The following is an 8,832-nucleotide window of genomic DNA, read 5'->3' on the forward strand; positions in this document are numbered from 1 at the left end:
TTCTCCCTCTGCCTGTGTGTCTCTGCCTCTCTCTCTCTCTCTCTCTCTGTGTCTCTCATGAATACATGAATAAAATCTTTTTTTTTTTTAAAAAGCTACACAAGGTTTTAAGATTTTGAAATTAGTTACAAACATTTCAAATTTAGGAGATCACACAGAAAAATATGGATTCCCAGTTTCTTTAGATAAATTGGAAGCCCTGGCATCACTCGATGCACATTCCACTGCATTGCAATCACGAGAGCAGAGAGATCTCCTTTAGACAGAGCGTGTGCCCTCTGTAGGCATGCGTGCAGTGTCTACTACCCCCAATGTTCCTACCATGGAGGCCTCTGAATTGGGTAACAATGTTTTTTTTAACATTTTATTGTGAAAAATATCAAACATACAGAAAAGTAGAAATAATAGTATAATGAACTCTGTATTCATTTCTTAAGGCTACCCTAAGGAATTACCACAGATTGGATAACATAAAACAACAAATACATCCATCTTTAAGGTTGTTGGTTTGTTGTTGTTGGGTTTTTTTTTTTTAAGAAATTTATTTTTCACAGTTCTGGAGGCCAGAAGTCCAAAATCAAGATGTGAGCAGGGCCATGCTCCCTCTGAAGGCTCTAGGAAAAAAACATTCTTTGCTTCGTCCTAGCTTCTGGTGATTCTCAGCAATCCTTGGTGTTTCTTGGCTTGTTGGCAATGGTCTCTGCCTGTCTTCACATGACATGTTGTCCCTCCGTGTTTCTGTGTCTCCAAATCTCCCTTTCCTTGTAAGGATATCAAATTATTGGATTGAGGGCCCCCTCTAATCCAGTATGACTGCATTTTAACTTGATTACATCTACAAAGACCCTATTTCCAATTAAGGTTACAACCATGAGTGCTTGAGCTTAGGGTTTTAACATATCTTTTTAGAAGACACAATTCAACCTGCTGTGACTCCCCATTATCCATTACCCAGCTTCAATAATTATCTATATATATTACCAAATTTGCTTCATCAATGCCTCCCCACCTACCATCTGCCAGTTATCGGATTTTTCCCAGCTTGATGGAAATACTTACTTAGGCAATAAAATCAACCATCACCACAATTATTTTAGAATATTGCCGGCACCCTAACAAGTTGCCCTGTGAGTGTTTCCACTCATCTCTACTTCTAACCTCAACCCTGGGCACGCATTGACCTGCTCTCTGTCTCTACAAATATGTTTCTTCTGGGCATTTCATTTATGTGGAATCATAATTTGTGACCATTTGTGTCTGGCTAATTTCACTTAGCATATCGAGGTTCACCCATGATGTAGCTTATGTCAGTACTTCATTACTTTTTATTGCTGAGTAATATTCTATGCCGAATAATTTTTCATTGTTACCATATTTCATTTATCCATTCACCAACTGGTAGACATTTGGATTGTTTCCAGTTTGTAACTATTATATATGATGCTGCTATGAACATTCATGTACAAGTTTTTATGTGGACATGTTTTCATTTCTGTTGAGTATATGTCTAGAAGTGTAATTGCTGAGTCATGTGGTAATTCTGTTTAGTGCCAACTGCTTTCCAAAGCAGCATGTTTTTTTTGCATTCCCATCAATGGCGTATGAGGGGTCTGATTTTTTCACATCCTCACCAATAGTTTTTTTGTTTGTTTGTCTTTTAAGTAGGCTGCATGCCCAATGTGGGGCTTGAACCCATGACTCTGGGATTAAGAGTTACATTCTCTACCAACTGAGCCCGCCAGGCACCCAGTTGGTTATTGACTTTTTAATTACAGCCATTCTAGTGGGTGTGAAGTGCTATCTCATGGTTTTGATTTGCATTTATTTGGTGACTACTGAATTTGAGGATCTTTTCCTGTGTGTATTGACTATTTGTATATCTTTGGAGAAAAAGCTCATTCAAGTTTTTTGGTTATTTTTATTTATTTATTTTTTTTTTAAACTATCTATTTATTTATGATAGTCACAGAGAGAGAGAGAGAGAGAGAGGCAGAGACACAGGCAGAGGGAGAAGCAGGCTCCATGCAGGGAGCCCGACGTGGGATTCGATCCCGGGTCTCCAGGATCACGCCCTGGGCCAAAGGCAGGCGCTAAACCGCTGCGCCACCCAGGGATCCCTTTGGTTATTTTTAAATTGAGTTCTTGGGCGTTTTATTATTGAGTTATAAAAGTTGTTTATATATTCTAGATACCAATCCCTTATCAGATATATGATTTGTAAATACTTTCTCCCATTCTACGGGTTGTCATTTCACTTTCTTGACAGTGTCAATTTGTCCAAAACCAACCCCTGTGCTTCAGAGCCAACATATAGCACAAAGACAAAGTTTGGGATAAAGAGAAACAAAAGCTTTATTGCTTCGCCAGACAAAGGAGGCTGCAGCAGGATATGGCTTTCAAAAATCTGCAAACCTGCCCAGAGGAAGGGGCTGGGGGATTTTATAGGGAAAAACAGGATCTAGCTGGTTTTGACAGGAATTGTGTACTTGCTGCCAGCCTTCTTTGTCCTGTCTTTAGGGTGGTACCAGGTTCCCGAAACAAAAAGCTAAGAAGGGAGGAGGGAAGGCTTGTGAAAGAGAGGAAAAAGGCTACTTTTAATTTTTTTCAATTTAAATTCAATTAGCCAACATACAATACATCATCAGTGTCAGATATAGAGTTCAATAATTCATCAGTTGCTATAACACCCAGTGCTCATCACAACACATGCCCTTCTTTATGCCCATCACCTAGTTACCCCATCCCCTCACTTCCCCTCCAGCAAGCCTCGGTTTCTTATAGTTAAGAGTCTCTCATGGTTTTTCTCCCTCTCTGATAACTTCCCATCAGAGAAGTTTTCCCTCCCTTCCCCTGTGATCCTCTGTGCTGTTTCTTATATTCCACATATGAGTAGAACCATATGATAATTGTCCTTCTCTGAAAGGCTTATTTAGCTCAGCATTATACCTTCCAATTCCATCAACGTCAATGTAAATGGTAAATTTTCATCCTTTCTGATGGCTGAGTGATATTCCATTGTATATATTACAACATCTTCTTTATCCATCCATCTGTTGAAGGACATCATGGCTCCATCCACAGTTTGGCTAGTGTAGACATTGCTGCTATAAACATTGGGATGCAGGTGTCCCTTTGGATCAATACATTTGTATCTTTGGGTAAATACCTAGTAGCGCAATTACTGGGTCATAGGATAGCTCTATTTTTAACTTTTTGAGGAACCTCCATACTGTTTTCCAGAGTGGTTTTCCCAGCTTGCATTCCCACCAGCAGTGTAAGAGGGCTCCCCTTTCTCTGCATCCTCGCCAACATTTGTTTCCTGACTCGTCAATTTTAGTCATTCTGACAGATGTAAGGTAGTATCTCATTGTGGTTTTGATTTGTATTTCCCTGATGTCAAAGAAGCCAACTCTCAGGGCACCTGGGTGGCTCAGTGGTTGAGTGTCTGCCTTTGGCTCAGGTTGTGATCCTAGGGTCCTGGGATCGAGTTCTGCATCAGGCTCCCCACAGGGAACCTGCTTCTCCCTCTGCCTATGTCTCTGCCTTTCTCACTGTGTCTCTCATGAATAAATAAATAAAATCTTAAATTAAAAAAGAGTCAAATTCTCACTCTTCATAGATGACGTGATACTTTATCTGGAAAATCCAAACGTCTCCACCTCAAAATTGCTAGAACTCATACAGGAATTCAACAATGTGGCAGGATATAAAATCAACGCACAGAAATCATTTGCATTACTATAAATAAAAATGAAACAGAAGAAAGAGAAATTAAGGAGTCAATCCCATTTACAATTGCAGCGAAAACCATAAGATATCTAGGAATAAACATAACCAAACGGGTAAAGGATCCATACTCTAAAAACTACAGAACACTTATAAAAGAAATTGAGGAAGACACAAAGAAATGGAAAAACATGGAAAAAAATCCATGCTCATGGATTGGAAGAATAAATATTGTTAAAATGTCTACGTTACTCAGAGCAATCTACACATTCAATGCAATCTCTATCAAAATACCATTGACATTTTTCACAGAGCTGGAAAAAATAATCCAAAAATTTGTATGGAACCAGAAAAGATCCTGAATAGCCAGAGGAATGTTGAAAAAGAAAAACAAAGCTGGTGGCATCACAATGCTGCAGTTCAATCTATGTTACAAAGCTGAAATCATCAAGACAATGTGATACTAACACAAAATTAGACACAAAGATCAATGGAACAGAACAGAGTACCCAGAAATGGACCCTAAACTCTAGATCAACTAATCTTTGACAAAACAGGAAAGAATATCCAATGGAAAAAGGACACTCTCTTCAACAAATGGTGCTGGGAAAAATTGGACACCTACATGTTGAAGAATGAAACTGGACCATTTTCTTACACCATATACAAAGATAAACTCAAAATGGGGTGCTTGGGTGGCTCAGTTGGTTAAGCATCTGCCTTCACTCAGGTCATGATCTCCAGGTCCTGGGATTGAGCCCCATGTTGGGCTTCCTGTTCAGCAGGGAGTCTGCTTCTGTCTCTCTCTCTTTCTCTCTCTCTCTCCCTTGGCCCCTCCCCATCACTCATTCTCTCAAAAAAATAAATAAACAAAACCTTTAAAAAAATTGTAAAGTCTAGACAGATAAATTCAAAATGGATGAGAGACCTAAATGTGAGACAGGAATCCATCAAATCCTAGAGGAAAACACAGGCAGTGGCCTCTTTGACCTCAGCCACAGCAACTTCTTGCTAGACATGTCTTCAAAAGCAAGGGAAACAAAAGCAAAAATGAACTATTGGGACTTCCTCAAGATGAAAAGCTTCTGCACAGCAAAGGAGGCAGTCGACAAAACTAAAAGGCAACCTACATAATGGAAGAAGATATTTGCAAATGTCTTATCGGATAAAGGGCTAGTATCCAAGACCTATAAAGAACTTACAAACTCAACATCCAAAAAACAAATAGTATATTCAAGAAATGGGCATAAGACATGAACAGACATTTCTCCAAAGAAGACATACAAATGGCCGACACATGAAAAAATGCTCCACATCACTTGGCATTAGGGAAATACAAATCAAAAAGGTTACTTTAAAATCAAGCTTTGGGGCACCTGGGTGGCTCAACTGGTTTAAGTGTCTGCCTTTAGTTCATGTCATGATCCTGGGATTGAGCCCCATTTTGGGCTCCCTGCTCAGTGGGGAGCCTGCCTCTCCTCTCTCTGCCTCCTGCCCCACTTGAGCTCATGTGCTCTTAAAAAAAAAAATCTTAAAAAAAAAAAATCTTAAAAAAAAAACAAAAACAAATCAAGCTTCACTGAGGCAATAGTGCAGCCATTTTTATTTTTGTTCAACTTGTTGCTTTTAAAAGTGGTTTCACTTTGAAGTATAAAATTTTTCAGTTTTGGTGAAGTCCAATTTCTCTTTTTCTTCATGCCTTTTTTTTTTAATTTTTTTTTTTTAATTTATTTATGATAGTCACAGAGAGAGAGAGAGAGAGAGGCAGAGACACGGGCAGAGGGAGAAGCAGGCTCCATGCACCGGGAGCCCGACGTGGGACTCGATCCCGGGTCTCCAGGATCACGCCCTGGGCCAAAGGCAGGCGCCAAACCGCTGCGCCACCCAGGGATCCCTATTCTTCATGCCTTTGGTGTCATATCTAAGAACTCATTGCCAAATTTGAGGTCATGAACTACAACCCTACATTTTCTTCTATGGGTTTTATACTTTTAGCTCTTCTATTTAGGTCTTTGATTTATTTTTCACTAATTTTTATATATGATGTGAGGTAAGAATCAAACTTCCTTCTTTTGTATATGGCTCTCCAGTCGTCTTAGCACTATTTATTGAAGACTGTTATTTTCCCATTAAATGACCTTGGAACCCTTGTCAAAAATCAGTTGGGGGATCCCTGGGTGGCGCAGCGGTTTGGCGCCTGCCTTTGGCCCAGGGCGCGATCCTGGAGACCCAGGATCGAATCCCACGTCGGGCTCCCTGCATGGAGCCTGCTTCTCCCTCTGCCTGTGTCTCTGCCCGTCTCTCTCTCTCTCTCTGTGACTATCATAAATAAATAAAAATTAAAAAAAAATCAGTTGGCCACAGACACCTGGGTACTTTTGGACTCTTGATTATATTTCATTCATCCATACATTCTTCCTTAAACCCCTAACACACTGTCTTGATTATTGTTGCTTTGTAGTAAGTTTTGAAACTATGAAGTGTGAGTCCTCTAACTTTGTTCTTTTACAAGATTATTTTGGTTGTTCTGGGTCTTTTGCAATTCCATATGAAATCTAGAATAACCTTATCAATTTCTACAAAGAAGCCATCTGGGATTCTGATAGAGATTGTGTTGAATCTGTAGGTCAGTTTGAAGAGAATTACCATTTAACAATACAGACTTTCTAATTCATGAACATGACATCTTTTCCCATGTATTTAGATTCTCTTCCATTTCTTTCAACCATGTTTTGTTTTCAGAGTGTATTTTGCACATCTTTTGTTAAATTGTTCCTAAACATCTTATTCTTTCTTATGCTATTGTAAATAGAAATTTTCTATTTTTAAAAAGATTCTGTTTATTTATTATTTGACAGAGAGAGAGAGAGAGAGTACAAGCAGGCAGAGCAGCAGGCAGAGGGAGAGAGAGAACTAGGCTCCCACTGAGTAGAGAGCCCAATGTAGGGGGGCTCAATCCCAGGACTTTGAGATCATGACCTGAGTCAAAGGCAGACACTTAACCAACTAAGCCAAACAGGTGCCCCTAGAATTGTTCTCTTAATTTCATTTTAAGATTGTTCATTGCAACTTTATAGAAATACAGTTGATAATTTTGCATATTGATTGTGTATCCTGCAACTTTGCTGAGCTCATTTACCAGCATTATTAGCTTGTTAAATGTATTCCTTTGGATTTTCTATATACAAATCATATAATTGGCAAATACAGATTTACTTTTTCCTATCCAATTCAGTTATTTTTCTTGCAAAATTTTTCTAATTAGAAACTCTAACACAATGTTGAATAGAAGTGACAAGAGTGGACATCTTGTCTTGTTTCTAGTCTTAAGGGGAAAGTACTCACACTTTCAGCATTAAGTATGATGTAGCTGTAAGTTTTTCATAGTTACTTTTTATCATATTGAGGTTCACTTCTATTCCTATTTTGCTTAATGTTTTTGTCATGAAAGGGTGCTGGATTTTGTCAAATGCTTTCTCTATCTGTTGAGATAATCATGTGGTTTTTTATTTAGTCTATTGATATTTTGTATTACATTCATTGATTTTTGGATCTAAACCAACCTTGCATTCCTGGGATAAATCCCACTTGGTCGTGGTGTATAGTTCTTATTATATATTGTTGGATTCTAGTTCATTTTTTAAAATTTTAGTGTGTTATTATTATTGAGTTGTAAGAATTATTTATATATTTATTATCAAATATATGGTTTGAAAATATTTTCCCCAAGGGTGCCTGGGTAGCAATTGGTTAAACATCTGCTTTCAGCTCAAGTCATGATCTCAGTGTCCTGGGATTGAACCTTGCTTCAGGCTCCCTATTCAATGGGGAGCCTGCTTCTCCCTCTTTCCTGCTCCTGCTCATGCTCTCTTACTATCTCTCTCTCTCAAATAAATAAATAAAATATTAAAAAAAAAAAGAAAATAAAATATTTTCTCCAGTCTGTAATTTATAAATGTGTCTTTCATAAAACAAAAGTTTTTCATTTTATTAAAGGCCAACTTATTTTTTTTTCTTGATCATCATTTTAGTGTTATATCTAAGAAATCGTTGCCTAACTCGAGAATACAAAGTTCTCCTCTGTGTTTTCTTCTATAAGGTTTATAGCTGTAGTTCTTAAATTTATATCTGTGACCCATTTTCAGTTCATTTTTCTGTATGATATGAAGAAAGGGTGTAAATTCATCATTTTTCATATTGATATTCAATCGTACCAGAACCATTTACTGAAAAAAACTACCTTTTCCTTATCAAATTGCCCTGACAGTTTGTGGCAAATCAGTTGGCCATAAACATAAAGGTTTGTTTCTAGGGTCTTGATTCTGTCCTATTGATACATATCTAACCATTTGCCAGTTGGTTTGTACTTGGGTAGTGTAAGTTCTCCAGCTGTTCTTTATTTTCTGAATTCTTTGTCTATTTTTGGACCTTACATTTCCAAATGAATTCTAGAATGTTTGACAATGTCTACAAAAATCCTACTAGGATTTTTATTGGGATTGCATTGAAAGTGTAGATCAGGGATCCCTGGGTGGCGCAGTGGTTTGGCGCCTGTCTTTGGCCCGGGGCGCGATCCTGGAGACGCGGGATCGAATCCCACATCGGGCGCCCGGTGCATGGAGCCTGCTTCTACCTCTGCCCATGTCTCTGCCTCTCTTTCTCTCTCTGTAACTATCATAAATAGATAAAAATTTTAAAAAAATTAAAAAAAATAAATAAAGGTATATTCACAAATTCTTTAAAAAAAAAAAAAAGAAAGTGTAGATCAATTTGGGGGAAATTGCCATTTTAACAATAATGAGTCATGAACATGAATATCTCCATATATTTAGATATTCTTAAATTTCTCTCAGCAGTGTTTTGTAATTTTTAGTGTATAAGTCTTGCACTCCTTTTAATAAATTTATTCCTAAGCATTTTATTTTTTGATGCTACTGTGAATGGAATGATTTTCTAATTCCATGTTTAAAAGTATTTATTGCTAGTATAGAGAAATACAATCTCTTTTCTTTATATTAACTTTGTATACTTTACTAAACTTTACTTTACTAAACTCATTCATTAGTTCTAGCAGCTTGCATGTGTAACAGGAGTGAGATTCCTTAG

This window comes from Canis lupus, chromosome 26 (genome assembly GCF_011100685.1).
Source record: "Canis lupus familiaris isolate Mischka breed German Shepherd chromosome 26, alternate assembly UU_Cfam_GSD_1.0, whole genome shotgun sequence".
In the NCBI taxonomy this organism is placed as follows: Eukaryota; Metazoa; Chordata; class Mammalia; order Carnivora; family Canidae; genus Canis; species Canis lupus.